The sequence below is a fragment of the Temnothorax longispinosus genome, chromosome 6 (assembly GCF_030848805.1).
Source record: "Temnothorax longispinosus isolate EJ_2023e chromosome 6, Tlon_JGU_v1, whole genome shotgun sequence".
Lineage (NCBI taxonomy): Eukaryota > Metazoa > Arthropoda > Insecta > Hymenoptera > Formicidae > Temnothorax > Temnothorax longispinosus.
In genome coordinates this window covers 22,226,758-22,248,081 of record NC_092363.1, presented here as the reverse complement: position 1 = coordinate 22,248,081, position 21,324 = coordinate 22,226,758, and the positions used below count along the sequence as shown (strand labels likewise).

The 21,324-nt window shown below is 35.3% G+C and overlaps 2 protein-coding genes across 3 annotated transcripts in view; one reads left to right on the top strand and one right to left on the bottom strand.

The window, feature by feature from the left end:
• Positions 1–8,425, bottom strand: part of LOC139815260 (uncharacterized) — a 49,066-nt gene extending 40,641 nt beyond the window's left edge. For both annotated transcript variants that reach the window (XM_071782045.1, XM_071782046.1), the window contains exon 1: positions 8,101–8,425. The gene's annotated coding sequence lies outside the window, so the exon portion shown is untranslated. The remainder of the gene's footprint in view (positions 1–8,100) is intronic.
• Positions 1–21,324, top strand: part of LOC139815256 (midasin) — a 111,255-nt gene that overhangs the window by 51,229 nt on the left and 38,702 nt on the right. The window lies entirely within an intron of this gene.

Sequence of the window (21,324 nt, the reverse complement as noted above, 5' to 3'; positions counted from 1 at the left end):
TGCCTCCATGGCGATAGGACCGTTTCGGAAATTCTTGGGCGGATGAGGCTTTTCTTGCGATATTTTTTTTGCGAGATAATGGTGATGAGAAAGACGTGATCAGAAAAAGTATATTTATTCGGTTTTGTAAAAATTCCTCACTTATGGCATCTAAATAACTTGTTTTCAAAAACGCTTAAGTTATTTTTTTCGTTATCTTTATGAGTTTTTCGTCTCTTTCTACGTTTTATTTTTTTTTATAGAGTAAAGGATATATTTACATATACCATTTATATTTCATTAAAAATTGATTGACATCTCTTTCAAAATAATTTTAGGAATATTAAAATTGAAATTATATCCCTCTCAACTATTTTAAGCATATTAAATTTTAATATCTTGTAACTAAATATTCTATCAAAAAATCTACTTGAAATAAAATATAAATTGAAGTTTTATTCTTAGTTATATATATAACGTACTTAAAAGTCGACATTGACAAATAATTTTATTCCCGAAGCATATAAATAATTAGGAAATTGTTACTTTGTCTGTCGAGAAAGAGTCAACTTTAAATTGGACAAAAAATTTGATGGAAGAATGAGATATTTTCTATTTGAGCAATTTTAACTGAAAAAAAAGAAGAACGAGGCCAACGGGCCTCAGATTGAGTAATTTTAGACGATGTGGAGAAACACTCAACGCTCACGGATATACACAGGATCGATATGTTCGCAGGCGTGTAATTGGTTTTGCATCTTGCAAATAGCGCGTCCTTATCGCAGTATACAAAGCGCTACAAACTACGGCGACGTTGCAATATTCAGAAGCTACTGGCACCCAAGGGAGAAATAGTCCAATGCTAAACAACGAGAAGTTACGGTACTGTCCGACCATGATTCTCGCGTTTACTTTTTAATATTCGTCGTCCACGATGAATAATTCTCACGCGAACATTGTTATTGTCCCGTAGTGACACTTAGACTTACGCACAAAACATGTGATCGGTGCAAGAAGACTTTTCACTACCATTTTAGAAAAGTAATGGATGATCTTGATCTTAACCAGAAATAAAGCTGCTTGAATACTGACGCATACTTTTTTTTATTTAGAACTTGTTCTAAAATTGTTTTATCATCAATAAAATAATATAAATGAAATATCTTTCGCCTTAATTTTTTATACGGCACATATATAATTCTAAATTAAAATAAAATTTTAGTGAACATTTTCTTTGTTAAATAAACTTTTAAGTAAATTGATTTATGCTAAAATTGTATCCGGAAATTTTTATACAACGTTCTAATATACTAGTCATCCAATTAAAATTATCTACAAACACGTTTACGCAGGAAGATCTTAAATATAATACTAATTGAATTCTCTTTAACTTCCGGTCTAATTTAATTCAGTGTTGCATATGTTAACACGTGTGCGCGTGCTGTTTACCCAAGTCACGATTTTAATAAAACGCGATGGGTGTTTAGAACGGATCCACATGCAAATACAAGCTAATATTATCGGAATACTTTGTAAGGCAGATAATCGTCAGTAATTACCAGCTGCATAAACAGCATTACAGAGATTTTGCTTTACACGAGGGAAGTAAGCCAGTTTTATGAAAGCCACCTGTCCATTGGATAATTTATGACGCAAACGGACAAAAAAGGAAATGCTGCTTGCTGCAGGCAGTATATAGTTGCTAATTGTTACTGAGCGAAATTCATTTCGTCGCGAGAATATATAACTGCGTGGGAATATAACCAGCACATTATAAAGAGTTATCTCTCTCGGAGATGTGTTTTAATCGATATCACATATTTGTATAATTACACCCGATGTCGAAATAATACAGGAATTTAAAAGCATCGTCCGAAAGGAAATATTAAGTGGGAATTGTCTGTTAGGTTGCGACTAATTAAATTTTCTCCTCCAATGTATTTTTTTTTTTGCCTCGATATTCTCGAAATATTTCGTTATTTCACGAGCATTGACAAATTCTTGATGAATGCTTAATATGTTCTTCTTTTATTTCAACTGAATACTTGATATGCCCGTTTTTTTTTATCCTAACGGATATGTACACGAAAGAAAAATCAAGGGATATCGGATGGTATATAATTAATCACGTCCGATTGCCTTTTCTTTGCGCCGTTCTTTTTCTTTATCGGAAGATAAATAATCTAACGATGAGTAGAGTTTATTTAAGATTAGCGAAGAAACAAGATTTTGCTTCTGTTTTCGAGATTTAATTTGCCGAGTCTTAATTTTTAGTCATTCATCAAACAGTCATTAACGATCGACTTTAGATTGAAGTAAATGCCATTTTTCTTTATATACATTATCTGTATCTTTGGATTATATATGTTGTGAAAGAACGTGTACTAAGTATAAAGCATCTTAATATTACCACATTTTATGTTCGTCTTAAAGCCCCTCGTGTTCGCGCCGTGATTCTTCTGCATGAGAGAAGCCTTGAAAAGTTTAATTTTCTAGTATGGATATATATGTATAAGAGTGCTTCGCCAAAGAAGGGAAAAAGAAATTAAACGACTTCTCGAACTCTATGAAGTGTTCCAGGAAATTAATGTTACATTTAATTTTCTGATAAGTGAAAAATGTTTTTGCTACAGTGGCAGCGAAGCAAATAATTAACACTGGAAAAAAATTGACGACAATTAAACAGTTAAAAAGGAACTATAGTTAAAGAAAATGAAGTTTTTATCAATAGATTTATAGCTAATAGAAAAAGTTCAGACAAAGTTAATCGATATTTTATTAATGCAAAGGTATATGTATAAAATCTAAAAGGCATCTTTGGAGAGGCAGAAACTACGAGTAAAAAGAATTTTGTCGTACAGTGATGAATAGCGCGTTATAGTTTAGTTCTCTCAAAAGGAAAAAGAGGACAAAATGTAAGTGCTGTACCGAAGAAAATCTACGTCACGAAAATATTTAAGAACATAATGTTTACAATCCACTTCATGTTTACCACGACAAGCTGTTTAAAAATTCCAATACCTCAGTAAAATTATTATTAGAAAAAAGTGAATGCAATATTCAACCCTGAGAATATTACGAGAAGAAAGAAGTAAAGTTTTTATTTTCTTCGTAAGTAAAAATCCGATGACTGAAATATAATTCAAAGAAATTGGTTAATGCTTCAAGATTCTACATTTCGCGGTGGACGGAAACACATTTTAGTATCGGTAGAACAGATCGGAAACAATATGGGTAAAAATCTTATGAAACTGCAGTTTAATGGCGCGTGAACGACATGTGCACATGCCGCGGTCCTGTTAACATCAAAGTAGCGAAATACAATATCAAATTCAATATGCGCTTTTGCACGATTTTGCCAGTTATACATGCATCATTCATTCCCGGTCCGGTCCATTGTTTGATATTACATTCAACGTTTCCGAGAGGCTTTTGTGACGGCGCGGCGTAAGTGACGTAAAGTGTACGGACTTGCGTTCGGATTTTAGCAAGTGTTAATATTTAGATAAGCGGAGCGAGCACAGCTTGCTTGGAATTATTTTAACCTGACTTTGTTGGTTTAGCATATATGTACAGAATATTGTGTTAATTGCCGTCACCGCTACCGTCCCGATTTAGTTCTCTTGATGCGCGCACGCGTTAATATTTCTGTCGCCGATATCCGGCGTGTTAATTACATCAGTTCCATCTTAATTTCTTCGTTACACAGTAATTCGTTTATCGGTCACCGTCAAATTAAAATATTCGCGACGCGATTAACGAGTAAACGATTGCTATTCATAGTTTCCTTCGATTCCACGCGTCATACTACATTGTATAATTTAAAGGTATCAGCTTTTCTTTTATTCTCAAGTACCAGTACACTTTCACAATAATACAAGGACACAAGGTCGAGAAATAATACAGGGTGCTTAAAAAAAATGTTAACAATTATATGGAAGTAACATTTTTAAAGAAATATAGAACTGATAACACAAGATATTGTATAGTAACAAATGTATTTTATCTTCAGAGAGTCTCCATTTATTCACCATCGTTGCAATGTGCAAGATCTTTGACAGGAAATTGCAAATGTGATTGCAACAATACTCAAAGAAATCTCAGGGCTCTGGGGATCACTTGGAAAAGATTCAAGGAATATGTTGACAATGATGGTGAACAAGTGGAGACTCCTTGAAGACAAAATACATTTGTTACTATGATATCTTGTGTTATATGATATAAGTGTTAACATTTTTTTTAAGTACTCTGTATATTAACATGATTTGTATTAAATGTAACTTGTAGCAATTTTAGTTTTCCGGATGAAGTAAGATAAATTCGATAAATTTTTGTATATCCCTTGCGCTGCGACAACCGCTAATTCGGACAAGTACTATAATCAAGTCTGATCAAAACCGGATCTCCTTTTATTCCCCGCTGATTCCGCTGGGCACAATTGGCGCCGATCCGGGGAAAACTTCCCCGGATCGCGTCAGAGACGCGTCCGGAACCGTGGCCGCCGGACACGTTCCACCGCGCCGAAGTTTCCATCGCATGCTCGAACTCATCAGCGTCGAACCGAACTGTTTCGGTTGGAAGTTAGAAGCAACGGGGCTGTTCCTTGTTTTCGCCAACGCGAACGGAAAAGACGAACACGGTTACCGATAGAAACTTAACCAACCCGCCTTTTCCTCATCGAAGCACTCAGGGAGGGCGAATTCGTTCGGAAATTAATCGTCGCTCTGGTAAAACGTAACTCGATATTTATGTATGTTACTTCGTGGGGAAATTTACAGGATTTTTTCTATTACTCTCGCGACTCGAAGTGATGAGATGTGAATTTATATAGTCTCATGCTCCAAGGAATAGAATTTAATTTAATTGATTGAATTTCAATTGTACGATTTAGAGAAGTCATATCAAAAGTTAAAGCAAATCATAAGTACTCTTAATTACATAAATTGGAATCAGATTAATTTAAATTGAATTAAATCGTTTTTCGATCAAAACATGGTTCGCGTCGTAACGTTCTTTTACTAATAATACATATATATAGTTGTTCTTTACTTTTAAGTTCCGAAGAAAAAGGCAAATTTGCCTCCAGGCGGAAACTTACATGGCCTACTCTTTGAAATTCAATTCGATCACTTAAGATTAAATTACATTGCGAATTGATTTACCGTCTCTTGTATTCGCGAAAGGGGAAGGAAAGGCAAAGGCAAATTCGATATCCACAGGAACGTACGTGTCCCCTTTTTAGTCTCTTTCTTTCTCTCTCTCTCTCTCTCTCTCTCTGCAAACGGCGAGGGCGAATTTATACCGAAATTAGTCCTCAACCTGGCAAAAAGCGTGGTGCTATCGGCGCGTAATTTCCGTAACGGCGACGCGACTGACATAATAAAGAGGCGCACGTCGTGTGCAGCGCGGAAAAACGAGTTAAATTAAGTTAGCCTCGTTAGACACCACGCTTAATTGGATTCGCTAATTTCACGTGGAAATAAAATCGAGTCGACAAATGTTACGAAGTCGGCGCGCAAGGTAACGAGTTTGCAGCCGCAGTTTGCATCGTTTCGTCGGGACGATATTTCATTTGGACAGGTATTAGCGTTACTAGTCACTTTAAATTTATGAACAGTTGATATTTAGGATATTTATGGATATTTCTCTCGGCCGATTTGCCGCGGATGCCATATCGCAGACTAAGTCGATCGTATTTGGCATCTAAATCAGAGTCTTCGTTTGTAAGCATGATGAAAGACCAAACTGCCGCCGTGATTTTGGCGCGAGTGTACCGAAAGGAATAATTAAATAAAGCCAAATCCGCGATCTGGAAAGATAAACTCTCCGCCGGCTCAGCAAATAGACCGACGAGAGTCGTTCCTGCGCGACCTAAGATCAACGAAAGATGCCTCCTCGACGGAATTGATGGTTATTGCCGTGTGCAGCGGCGGTTCGTTCGTTTGACTATCCTGGGGTTTGTCCCATATAAAAAAAAGAATTGCAAATATTGTGCGAAACATTAAAGATTAAATTTTTTTATCTTAAGATGAAAACCGTTACACAAATTTTTTTAAGACTACGAACTACGGAAAAATGTCATTATTTATCGTACCATTTTATTTTTTACATTAAATACTAGACTTCAAGGCTACTATTTAATTAAGCAAGATTATAATTGTTAAACTAATTAATTGCTTTAATTTTTAAATGCTTTTATAGAAGCAATTATCTTCTTGTATATGCGAGTATATCATTAAATATTTGACTATTGATGCAAAATATATGCATATCATTAATGTCTTTATTATTGAATAAAAGTTGTTAGAATAATATTTCTCGGAAAATTAAAACTAAAAATAGTGCGTTTAATTATCAATGCAATTATGTTTATAATCGGCGCACAATTTATTAATGAAACGAAATAAAACATTGTAGTTTAAAAATAGTCAGTGATGAAATAGAACTCAATCTCACTGTTGCCTTGAAACTTCGAGGCCTGTATTTATTGAAGAGCGCTATTTCGTATCAATGGACCTCATAAAGCGATCGTGAGTCTTTATGTTTATCGTACTTGCTCTTTGAAAACTCGATTCCACCTGAACAGTAACACGGGCTTTTACGAGAACGAGTGAAACGAACGAAGGTGTCAAAGCTTTCTCACTCCAATTTTTTTACGTTTAGTATCGCAGTTTTCGCGGAATTTAACGATGACAATGAATTCTGTCATGTACGATGTACGATTATAAAAGTTCCACAGTTAATGCTGAGAAGAAGGCATACTTTTAAAGGAGAACTCATTCAGGAAATAAGAACTGACACTATCATCATATAAAATCGTGAAAATAATTATTTTTTCTAACGTGAGAATGACTCTCACGTTATATATGCTTTATGCTTTATATAAGATTGTAATTAACAGGATAAGAGGAGTTTCAAGTTTAAAACTGAGCTCCTTTCAGATTTCCAACCTTAACATTTACTATACGTGACAATCCTGAATGTGCACTATGGGTTAAAGTACCCAGAAACGTCCGTCTCAGTTTCCACCCCGAAATACTACAAGGATCCTATTGCGATTCTTTTAGGGTGTTAACCTTTCCACGTCTCGCCCGAGTTTTGAACGACGTACGTTTATTAGCTGACCCAAAAAATAATGCAAGTGCGATAATCACTTTTTCCTCGCTTCTAATATTAAACAAATAATTATATCTTTTTGGTTCCTGACGTTAGATGGTTCATCTTAACTAGAAGATTAATAAACGCTTTTAATATATTATTTTGTGACTTTTCCTGTCAAAGTAGTTAGCATTCATGAATTAAGTTGCAACATTTTTAATTAGTTTTATTATTAATTATATTTTAGCATCTATTATATAATCTGTTATATAATTTTATGGAAAAATATGTATATTTTTGACACATGAATTTTGATTAGTTTTATTTATATAATTTTTTTAAACCGCTTTGTATTTTTACCTGGTTATCGAACGATTTTTAACACACAATTAAAGAACTTAATTGTGGTTAAGTATACTTACAACTTATCACTTAATTTAATTGCACAGACACTTATTCTTTTATTATGTTTACAAAACATTATTCTATTTATGCTTGCAACATATTCCTTACAAGCTGTTTACACGGTAATCTGGCTGCTTCATAGCCGACTGTCTCATTGAAATCTCCAGGGACTTGAAAACGAGGGAAAACGGTCTACTAAATGATCCTTCCCGTCTTCGTGACGATAAGAGGAAATCGCGGATCAGCGAACTCATTGTGGTATCAGCGCCATATATCTGAACTAAAGCACTCGCTGCGTTAATTTCTCCATCCCCGACAGGTTAATCAGCTCACGATCGAATGGACCGTCGAGTGGACCATTGAAGGGAATGCGTCGGTTAGGATTAAGGGTACCTGATCAATCGGGAATATGCCGATCTTTCAACCGATAACTCCCTTTAAGGAGACTCGCGAGCTAAATTTCGTGCCGAGAAACAGCCTGAAAATCGCATTACGATCTTTATATTTCACTTGATTTTTAATCGTTTTAATTGGAACATTAATTGATCGGGATTTCAGCGACATACTCCAACGCTGGAGCACTTCCGCGAAAGCGAAAGTTGTAATATCGAGGAATACCTCGAGGATCACGTTGTCCGCACGAGTGTTACTCCTTGATCTTCCACCTGGTCTTAAATCCCGACGCATTAATTGGCTGTCGTCTCATTCCCGAGCGCCTCGTCCAGATTTCACGGAGAAACGAAGAGACGGAAGGAAAAGAGAAAAGTGGAGGGTATTGACACAGTCGGCGTTTGTCACGATCTTGCCGCAGGTTCCTCTTTTGGCGGGAACGAGCGACCGGGGGGGGGGGAGTCACGAGGGTAGGAGTCTGCCGAGGGTGTGAGAAATTTACCCTCTTTCCGCGAGCCGGCACGCACGTTCTCTCCCGTTCTCCCGGCTCGCGAGACGAGAGAGCACTGCGTGCTCCTCTGAAAGCAACCCCTGATTCGAAGCCGCGACCCTCCCCCTCGCTACCCTTGCTTCTGAACTGCCGCTGCTCCTCCCTCTCGCTCTCTGTCCTTCCCCCCTCTTTCTCTCTCTCTCTCTCTCTCGGTATTTCTCTCTCGAGTTTCCTCTCGCCCTCGCCAGCTTCCCACTCCGTATCCGTTTCTCTTTTTCTCCCTTCTCCTTTTCTCTTTCCTTCGTCTTCTACCTCTCAAAATTCTATCTTGTCAGTTCTGTCTCGTTACCTACCTTGCTCTTTCTTTGCACTCTGTCTTTCTTCTTTTAAACTCCACTTCACGCTCTCTTCACGCTCTCGCAAGATTCCATCCCCCGCTATCGTCCTCGACATACACTCAATTTCGGGTAACTTCAAGCTGTCCCTCAATGATGGTGGAAATTGGCCAATCGTCAGTTTTTGCGGACACGAGAGTAAGTTTCCTTAATATCGTCACACACACACACACACACACACACACACACACACACACACACACACACACACACACACACACACAAACTGGGATTTCACACCTAACCGAGACTTTTTATACTCATGCCTTCGCGAGTTTCTTCTCAATTTAGAATATGTACGCCTGTCTTTTGAGATATGTAAGCCGATACTATTGTTTTCTTTGGTACGATCTTCGCTATAAAGAAAATAATGCTGGTCGGATAGAGAGAGATATTGCTTTCGAAAAGCTTGCCTCGAGCTTGCTCCTTACAATTAATAAGACCTAATATTAACTGATATCTGTCACGCCCATCTCTATTAGAACATGATAAGTTGAGCGATTATTGAGATCAGGATCTATTAACTCGAGTGTTTGCAACTCGACGAATCGCGTAAAGATACACGGTGCGGTCTCGCTGCGCGTGTACTTGGCGCGAGACACTACCGTGTCTTTTAATATTCTATTTTTTTATAAAGATTTATCTATTTATGAGTACTTAGAAAAAAATAAATTATGTATATATGAATCTGATTCTTTATGTAAAAAATAATATTTTCATGCATATCAATATTTTTCATTTATTATCAGCTCTTACAGAAAAAATTATTCGATATTTAAAGTATTAATTTAATTCCATTTATTAATTTAATTCCATTTTTAATTTATCGAAAATGTATAAGATTTCTATATTTTTAGAAATATTTAGAAGAGAATTTTATTTATAGAGAAAAAATTATTTTATAAATACAATGAGTTTAAAAATGAGTATTAAATACGAAATATTATTATCCATCTCGTAGCATTTATATACTTTTTCTTTCTTTGTTCCATAATTTTTATGGAAGTTATGAAATATTAAAGCTTTCATGATTCAACAATAGCTTGACGAATATTGCATATAACGATAATAAATCGTTCAAATTTTCTTTTGATCGTTAAAATATTATTTTAACATATAGCAATTAGTCGTAAACTGCTAATTTCATAACGGAATTGAAAGCTAATCTCATATTTTACGTCGCAAATATACAAACTCAACAGCCCGTTTAATATCTCGTTATTTTGACGGTGTAAAATTTGCTGCAATCATAAATAAGATGAGGCAAAAGGCAACGAGGAAGTGCATTGTATTTCAGTGCGCTGTATTTAACTCGATGTATTTAACGTTATATGTAAAATGCGCGTTGCTTCGCGAACGTTTCGCATAACGACTTTGGTGAAATTTTATATGTATAATGTTTTACACATTCCAACACTTGCATATGAACAATGCGCTTACATGTCGTTTCCGTGACGTCACCTGCAGTGTTTTACAAGCGGGTGCCAACGCATTTCACCCGATGACTAAATTTCATTTCAGTGCAACAGTGACATATATGGCAAACTTCTTGGTAATAAAATAACTCTCTACGCGTATACAAATCATAATAATAAACGCGTAAAACATAAAAGCCGGAATTATATATGACGATTGAAAATGTTAGCTAATTAAAGTAATTAGCTAATTTTTTTATGAAATGGTTAAATAAAAAGTTGATCATAGTTAAATAGTTTTAACTATTGTTAACATATGAATACATGTTTATAATTGTGTTTTAAGAAAACGAAATTATGCTTAAAAATGAAGAAAACTGTCTGGGCGAACAGAAGATATACTTTCTCGTCCAAGCAAATATCAGTTTTGCCGAATAAATTATGTGATATAATAAGTTGAAACGTTAAAATTCGTCGATGTGATTAACAAACAATAAATATTGAATCGACAAAATATTATTTGTCGCGCTAATTAAATCAGTTGACTTAATATCTGAATGTACTTTGTTTATTTGAAACATTAGACATGTTCATAATTACGACGCAGGTTTTTTCTCGATATAAATCTTGACGAGGTGCTTGCAGGTTTCGTAAATTTATAAGGTAGTATATCATACGCTTGATTGAGAAGCGGACGTATCGGGAAAAAGTCAATATAGTCGCCGCATGAGTTAACGAAGTGCAAATACATAGAGTTCGTTCAGTACAATTTGGGTGTACAGTTCACGCTTGATTTCATCCCGTTGCGTCTTGTTGCATCGAAGTGTATTTTAACCGATAAATACGCGTGTTATCAATTTTTATATTAGACGGATATTTCTCTTCGTTTCACCAATTTATTCAACAAATATTCGGCATTTATTTTAATGGATGATTTTTATTATGAAATGGGTTAATTTTTTAATACGAGGCTTATTTATAATAAGACTTCTTTCCCGATGTGCGAAATCAGGTCTATACTTTTGTCTAAGATACTTTGTTTCCTTTACTATTCGCGGAATTGTAATCTTTTGCTCAGAGTTACAATTCTTTTTTTTAAATCTTCAAGGATTGCGTATTTATTTTATAGATATATGTAATCTGTTTTCATAATTGTTTTCTTTTGTGCAAATGATTTACGTAGATAAATGCTGTTAAAGGAAGATGAAAATTTTTAATATCTTGATGTATTTGTGCATACTGCCGTGCGCAATTACGAAAATAGCTCTAACGTTCAAAACGAGATACAATTTTCTTTTAATCAATTTTTGCTGAGAAAGAGAGACACCGTTAAATTTAACGTACAATTTATAGGAAATGACGGAATAATCGGCAGGAAATGAGCAATTCTCTGAACGCGCCGTATAACGCACGCGGAGGGTATCACGGTGGTAATGTAATTAGAGATTGTAAGCAACTGCAAGAAGCGATTAATCATTGAGCTGCCGGCAATTTGGTGTACATACATACACTGGTCCGCGCTCGATTCTGCTGCATCGGACCGCATGTATGTTGCACAGATGCGCTTCGGCAGTTACGTAGAGTGCACTTGCTATGCACTACCGGTCCGCACATTACTGCAGTACGTATAGTAACGTGTTCTTCAACCCAACATTCCGCGCGGGACGAAACTTTTTCTACAAATTTTGTAGTGTACTTTAACAAACAAGCAACTTACGAAATAAACTAAATCGAATCAAAACTTCTAACAATAAATAGGACTATTCGATCTAGATTTTCGCCTTAAAAATGAAATTTTGAATTTAGGTTTCTCTATTTCTCAGAAAATTATTTCTGTAATAGAACAATTTTATATCGTTTTAAAAATTAACATTAAAAATATACAAAAATATAATGCACATATATTTATAGCTGTCAATTTATAAATCCGTTTGATATTTAAAAAATAATATACGTCATTTAAAAAAAAGAGATTGATCAACACTGACTCGATAGGCAACTTGAATGGAAAAAGTGTGGGCATAGGTTTTCATTAGCGCTCGAGTGCCCAGAGATCCACACAGAAACCTCCCGGCTCTCCATCTCATCCCTCGTCGTGTCGTATTAGCCTCGACCGATCTAAATGCTCGATTGATTGATCGATGGGATCGTTGACATTGGAAATAGGTCAACCGTTAGGGTGGCTGGTTTCGCCAAGGCAAAAAGTATAATTCGCCGAAAAGACATACGATCCTACCATATTTCCATAACTAATTTAATGTGAAAGAAGAACGAACCTTTTTTTTTAATTGAACAAATAACAAAGTGAATCAAACTAAAAATCAACGAAGTTGTGTGTGTCAAAAAACGCAACTATTCGAAAAGAATATGCGCAACTTATAATTCACATTTAGTCCAACATAAAGTGCATTATTTATATTAACTTTACCAATAATAAATTTATAATAATAAGATTGATATTAATATTAACGCTTTATCAAGGGTATCATCTCGATTGTATCTCTCTACTTCGTAATAGATTTATTCGTATTCCCGTTGTTCGAACGTATCTGCTGTATTTATGTCTCGTAGTTACGTCTTGCGTTCCAAGCACGCGTGTTCAAAATAGTCGGTTGAGGATTAATTCAGTCGATATTAAATGCATGATTTATATTCAACGGAATAATTTACTGATCAATAATAAAATAATAATAAAATTGACACTGAGATTAATGCTTTATCAAGTGTATTGTCTCAATTGTATCTCTCTACTTCGTATTAGATTTATGTTATTCCTTTTGTTCGAACGTATTTATGTCTTTACGTTCTAAGCACGCGTGCTCAAAATAGTCAGTCGGTTGGGAATTAATTTATCGTGTCAATTAAAAACGAATGCGAAATCCGAAGTGACACGACGTGACAAAAATATCACAATGGAAAATTGATTGCGATCACCTGCAGTTGTCGTATTCTGTCATAGAGATGCATTGTACGCACTCGACTCGGTTTCGCGATCCGCAAATAATCGTACTTTCGCGCGCGCGTTTATTTAATTGGGTAAAAATCGAGACTAAACGCATCGCTCGTTCGAACAAGCAAATGGATATTCCCCGAAACCGTCAGTTGCGATTTTGCACGAGAAAAACTGACTGCTTCATACTGCTTTTCTTTATTGAAAAATTCCATGCATGTTAAGCAGATCCGGATGACGTTGCGCTTTGATTTGCGACTTTACGATTCCCGACGTCGTTATGCTCGAGGTGCATTACAGTATCGCGGTTGGAAATTTTATATCCCTCGTGAATTTCGCGATGCGCAATCATCCTTTCTGCTGTATGACATTCGAAAAGTAGCAAGTGCTTTTAGTATCATTATATCGTGTATAATCTATCGAGACGAAGGGACAATAATAAAACGATATAATAATAATATTATAACGATATAATAATTACACTCACGCTTCTGATATCACTAATTCTTATAAATATTATAATTTTTTGCGATAAAGAGTCACAATTTGAACGTTACAAATAATTGCATATTTCCCTCATTCTGTTTGTACATATATACATTACATATATATTAATTGGACGAAAAATGAAATACGGAATCTCTCTCTCGTAAATATCCAATTTTATCGCAAAATGTCATTGTGTATATTTTACGCAATGGATGCAGATTATCATTGTTTAGATCTTTGATATTGGAAAAGCATTGTGCGATGCACACGCTCAGATACGACTGTATTTATATGCTTCGTCCGTTCTCCAAACTCGGATAGAGTTTTTAGCACTTTTTACGCGCTCCATACTGGTCCTATGACGACATTAGATTCATTGTTTTCCGATAATACGAGAATAGACCACCTGGGGCATCGTACGTCGATCGAATCATCGACCGACGTGATGATTTACGCGCCCGCCAACCTACAAGTTACACCTACAAGTTACACCTTTGTAAGGGTGTACACTTCAGATAAAGAAGTCAAGAGTTCTTACCGAAGGTATAAGAAAAGATCAAGATGTAATGTGAAAATTTAATAATTGAAGACTGTATTTATGCAGCCGCCCACCTATATAAGTTTCTCCATTATGCCCTGTAAGGGTGTACACTTTTCCAGATAAAGAAATCAAGCGTTCTCACTGAAGATATAAGAAGATATGAAAACGTAATGTGAATATTTAATAATTGAAGACTGTATTTACGCAGCTGCCGACTTTCAAGTTTCTCTTTTATACCTGTAAGGGTGTACACTTTTCGAGATAAAGAAATCAAGCGTTCTCACTGAAGATATAAAAAGAGATGAAAACGTAATGTGAATATTTAATAATTGAAGACTGTATTTACGCAGCTGCCGACCTTCAAGTTTCTCCATTATCCCCTGTAAGGGTGTACATTTTTCCAGATAAAAAAAATCAAAAGAGTTCTTACCGAAGATATAAGAAGATATCAAAATGTAATATAAAAGTTCAATAATTGAAGACTGTATTTCTAAACTTATATTTTAATTGCAACTTTTATCGAAACTGATTGTCATGAAAGTTATTTATAATCCTTCGCATTATAATCATGAGATGTTTAGGAGAAGATTTAAAAAATCGATCTTTTCTGTAGCCGCATTGCAAATGTGTGTAATTATTCTATCATAATAAAGTTCTGGACTGTTAGAGATTCTAGACGCGCTTGTCTTTCATAACCATCTAACAATAATTTCGCTTGTCTCAAAGTGCACCTCCGTTTCGTATATCTTGCGCATTCGAAGAGCTCGTTGGAAACATCGTTAGCCAAACGGTAATATTCTTGGAAAATCGCTGAACACGTCGCTATGCATATCCATGGAAGTACCGACTCTTATCCCTTTCGCAGATCGCAATTTACCAATCGTAATAATCAACCGTTATCATCTATAGAAGTATCTCGTAATATTGAAACTCTCACGTACTTTTCATATATCATGTTACGCAGTAAGTGAAGAAGCTAAACTGAAACATCAAAAGTTTCGAAGTTATTTCCTGATTTAATAATTGAGAATTACGTTTTGTTTGAAGAAATTTTTTGAATTTTTAGTGGTATCAGAATAAAAGTTAGGTACTGATTAAAAATCTTATTGAATTTATATTATTTTAGGCATTAAGATTATTTAAAAAAGATGTACAGGACTTTTGTAAAGAATATCGTTGAAATTTCAATGTATTTAAAAATTATTCTATACGGTTAATATTTAATATAACATTATATATTTTCGATTCACGTATAATTACAACAATGTACTTCATCAGCAACTGTTCAGTGACATATGTAAACGGAGGTTCTCGAAGAGAGTCTATTGTCCTCGCAAGATCATTACAGTTTCCGCGGCGACAGGCACGACATTGTCCTCGACCGACAATTTCGTTACGTATATAAGCCCGGTCTTCTGCAGCACTTCCTACCGGCCATACAAATAGACTTCCGGAAAACATGCCGTGAGGTTAAAGGAATTGACGACAAGAAATGCAAAAATTTCAGCAAAATCCCGATGAAAGATGATGTGACCTCTCTGGAGAGAAAATGACTCGAAGCATTCGTTTTTTGTCAGTAATATTGAGACTCTCACGTACTTTTCGTATATCATGTTACATGCACAGAGTTATATCTGCAGTAAGTGAAGAAGCTGAGCTGATGAAACATCAAAAGTTTTAAAGTTGTTGAGATATTATGTGTGATAAAAAATCTGCGATTACAATATGTAACAAAAGATACGATTACGTGATGTAATGATATTTCGAAAAAAATCAGATGTAAAGCTTCATTTAAATTAAAGCAAAAGTTTTATCACATCATTGTTATTAATATTATTATCGCAGCGGATATCAATGGATAACAGCGTTTCGACGAGATTATTGCAAACGCTGCTATATGCGACCCAATGAGCTAGAAATTTATTTGTCTGAAACGACTGGATAACATCTGTTATTATCATTATCATTATAACTTATCTGGATTTATCTGGATTTTAAAACATCGTATATAGATTGTTTAATAATTGCATTTAACGATGGAAATTATTGCAAGGTAAATTATTTGCGCGCACTTACTGCAATTAATCAGTTCTTAAGTATTTCTTCAGAAAAATGGACGACTGTCCTCGCGACCATTTATCGAAAAGGCATAATTAATGGATTACGTTATTTATACGTGGTGCATTTAATGTACCAAGCCGAGTGAGACGGAAACGCTCCCTTGGAAACACTTTTCCCTCGAATGCGCACTTAATTCTGAGACGTCTCCCGCGAGATTTCCCCGTGCCTTTTCTGACCTGGAAAGAGATAAACGCCCTATCTGCGAGCTGTAAGCAACGAATTTTCTTCTCGCAGCCCCCGTAGGCAATGCCTTTCGTTCTCCTTTCGCATTACCGGCTATACCTGATTCGTTTCACCTGTCCTGCGGCCTTCGTGGTTTCGAGGACTTAAAATATACAACAATGAAGGTATTGTATAGGCGTGTGCTTCAAGCTCGCTGCATCGAACTGTTCAAGCGTTTCGGTTGCACAAACATGTTGGGACAGCTTATAATAGCGTTATATGTACGCGGTATCTCGATACATTCGATGAACACTGACGGCAGCAGCTTGCAGCACTGCACTGGCATGCCGGTGTGCATAATTCAAGACTCATCGATGCACGGATGCAGCGCCGAACATAATCTCGATCACTTTACAGGATGATGCATTTAATCTCAACTGTCTTCTTATCGTAATCGCGCGATGATCAGTGAAATTGGCGTGCCATCAAATTGTATGGACATATGTTAATAATTTCATGCATAAATGCAGGACGCAATACGTAACAATTGATTGCAATTTTTGCACCTGAATAAATATTAGCAATAAGTGGCTATGTATTTTATGGAAACAGCTTAATATTCTATTTGTCGCTCTGGGAGACCATTTTAGTAAATACGTTAATGAAAATATTTCTCACAGTCAGTTCTTACAAACTCTATTTAATGATTGGAAAGAATATAAATTTTTTTTATTATTAAAAGAAATTAGCACTAATTTATTACAATTTTGTTTTCGTTCTTTTATAACAAACATATAAATGCATCTCGAGAATTCGATTTGACAGACCGATACTACTAATACGTAATTAAAAGCTTTAACAAAGATTAATGTAAAATCTTGATCTTAAATTAAGTTTATCTTATCGATTTCTGCTTTCGTTGTACGCGAACAAACCCCATCTACCGTGTATGATCCCTAAGCTTAAATCCGTCAAAACCAAGAAGGATTTTATTTGCTTCCGAGAACGCAGGTGTATCGCGCGTAATCATAAACGGAACGGCGTTGCCAGATGGTGAATTTATGCAAAGTTACTTTTTTTCGACGTACAACGATCCACCAGGTTTTCCTCCTCTCCTTTGTTGCTTGATCTACCTTGATTAATGCGTGATTTCAACGCGTCCTTTTCCCCTTCACCGATTCCATCTCTTCCTTTCTCGCTCTCCATTCTTTTCTCATCAATCCCGATCTGGCGGATCCATCGATCAGTACCAAAGCAGGGAAATCGCTTTGTGCTCGCCGAGAGAATGGGCCACTCGCGAGCGCGAGAGGAGAACTCGCGGCAGAGGCGAAGACGGGTCAGCGACGTCACTCGTTTCTGCACTCTCGTTTGTCAATGCCCGCCGTTATTTGCTCACTTATTTTCACTTCGTCGCGTCGCCGCCGTTCGCGACAGTGACATTTATAATAACGAGACCAATTATATTAATTGCGCATTTGCGTCTTTTCGTTTCGAATGCTTCTCGCTGTGTTGCATCAAAGTTTTGTCAGATACTTGGGTGTATAAAATACATACACAAGATTTATATGATCCGAAATACATACACAAAGGTTCATATGATACAGTTTTTCCTTTTGGTACTTGTATTAGCTATATTTTTATTTAAATGTGTAAGCTAAACTAAATCAACTTTTTTGTTCTTTTTTGTTCTTTGTAAAATAAATTAAATTGTATTAATTTATCTGTTACCGCTTCGCTGTGAAGATGGCTCAAAATAGAGTCGAAACGTATTATAACTTTGTATAGAATTATAACTTTGTATTGAATTGTTAATTAAATGTTACATAAAGTTAACTCACGTATAGCTAGCCGCGTTTGACTCTCAAAATCCACTTTTCTCTTGTTACTTTGTTAAATTGTGTTCTATCGCTGTGAATTATTTTATTGTACATATAGCTATTGCTTGTACGTATATAATTAATATTTGCTAGATGATTATTTTACATTTATATGAGTCTTGGAATGTGACATTAAGATTCATCGAATTTGAAGCTCGAACTTTCTTATAATAGTAAATTTTACTTGTCAACATTATTTTGGAGGACAAGAAAGCATATTTTATATGTATATACTAATTATTTTAAGTAAAGATAAGATAAATGAGACATCCAACAGCGATTGGCATTTCGGGATGAGAATTTGTTATTCCGTTTAATGCACCGCAATTTATTTCTCGCGTCTGGCCCCCGTGATGCTGGTACGAATTCAGGGACCGCATTCGGCGACCGTAATTTATTCATTTAATAGACTTAACGCGATTCCTTACACGAGTTAACTACCGATATCGTTAGGGATTTATCGGCCGCACGCATTCAATCTTGAGGTTTAACGATCGTTCAAATGGAATTACATTTTGAATTGCGAAGACCGTCGACGGTAAGACGTAACAGTAAACGCGAAGATAAACGACGGCCATTGCGTGCCTTCGGATTAACTAATCCGGAAGTTGCCGCGGCGAGTAAAATGCGCGACATGACCGCTATTTTTATCCGTTATCCCGTAATTACAAAAAATTGTACTCTTAAAATGTATACCTTGACGTATCTTAACTTCATTCTCAGTTTATATATATATATATATATATATATATATATATATATATATATATATATATATTTCAATTATTAGCAAACTCTCCCAGCCAAAATTTAAAGTCAACGCTATACCTGAAAGTCTTCAGCAAACAAGATCTCATTATTACGTTTAAATATCTTTATAGTTCGTTCTTTCTTGAGATCTTTCCTAAGAGAATATCTATTTTAAATGCCCCAGAAAATCCATTAAAATTTTGACAGTTTGTGCTTTTACTACTACTTCTACACATCTCATCCTTCATTGTGCTTTCATAACGCGGCTAACGCGCTAGAGCACAATGTGCACTTTCGAGATTTATTGAACGAACTCAGCGCTGTTTACTCTTAGCAGCAGTAGTGGTGATTCGATATCCTGTAAAAGATAAGATAATCTCGTTGATGACCATCCTGCGGAGGGTAATGTTTCGTGCGATGCCATTAAATCACGTGTCTCAGTAATCCTCGTTGGTACCTCATAAAATAACCGACCCTAAGATACCAACCGCAATTTCTTAAGCTTATGGATTTTTCCCGAAGGAGAGTTACGCGCTTGCCTATTCGGGGAGGGTTATTTCGCCTCTACCAGATATTTATCCTGTATATATACGTGACGAGCTTGTTGAAATTTTCGAGAGTCATAAAGGACCACGCGCGTGCACCGCCGTAAAATGTAATACCGCAGCAGCCGTAAAACGCGCATAACATGTGTAAAATTCACGCGACATATGATACATTTTCACTTCAAACTATACTTCTCAATTTCGAAGATGTCGACTGGACGTTTATTGCTGAGTGTAACTGATGTCTAATTTCCTTTTACATGTCGACGTTGAATGCAAGACAAATAACACTTCATAGTTTGGTGAAGTAAATTTAATATTAACTCCAGAACATATACGTTACCATGTACAAAATTTAATAAAGCCCAGCTTTTAGGAAATGCGATGAAATATTTACAATATTCTTTAGAAAAGAGATCGATGTTTTATTTTAATAAAAATGTTTTAGTAATGATCCAAGAGTCACGCTTTTTCTTTCAAATGTAGTTTTTCTGAATTTAAATTTAGTGATTAGTGATTAGTGATTAATAGTGAATTATTAAAATGTTATGTTGAATATAAATATATATCTCGAAATATATAGAAAAATTATTTAAGTAAAGTTAAATTTAGGATAAAATTTTGTTCTCCTTTGAAATTTTTTATGCTTAATTCCACAAATAATCCTGTTTAATTACAAACTATCGTTTCGATACTTTAATGGCGAATAACTGACTTTCTTTTTTATTTATACTGTCGTATTTAACTTCTCATGATTGGAAGAGAGATATATTGCATAAGTATCTTATGTAAATAATATATCAGATGAATTACATTAATCTTGAATACCTTTCTATCTTCCTAATGTCACAAACACACGATTCGTCTATAAGTTTCGTTGGATCCCGTCCAACAATACTCCTAAATTTCGGGTGCGCAAAGACGTTTTCGCACATCGAGCGTATCTTTGCAAGGTTTCTGCACATGCAGCATCGGCTAATAAATCATTTTGGGTGCATTGCATATTCTCCAAAAACAACATGCAATATTGTGTTACTATTAGTTAAAAACATTTTTGGATCGCTGCCATCAACGTTAAAACAATTTGTCATTCTGATATGTCATTAAATTAGAATTAAACACGCAATTAGGCATTGTAATATGAATAATATATTGTATCCAAAAATGAAGAGAGAGAAGTTAATTTCGTGTCTGCATGAAATTACGGTCAGTACAGTTATACAAGTTATGAATCCCAGGATATTAATCGTAACTTTCAAATTAATACTAATGTGTAAAATTAACAAATATTTTTTTTTAACATGACGTCTAAAATGTCAATTTATATAACATTTTAATTAATTTAAAATATTAGCAACTATTTTTATTTAATTCATTTAAATAAATTACACTTTAACTTATTTCAAGTACTTATTTATAAAATAAGTTTCAATAAGTAATAACTTTTAATAACCATTGTAATACACATACATGCGCGTACACACAAATTTCTTTTATCTCTAATTTTTTAACTCTTGATACCGTAATTTGCGAACAGTGACATTGTGTCCAACATCGAAACTGAATTCGCTCGAATTTATAAAAAAAAATGCTATTAGCGCGATCGCAGAGTCAGTTAAAATTCGAACCGACAAGCCAACTGAGTGCAAGGGATTCTCTTTCGCTCATGAGTCGCGGTTCTAGAAGCGACATGTAGCCAAGACATGTTTGCCCACAT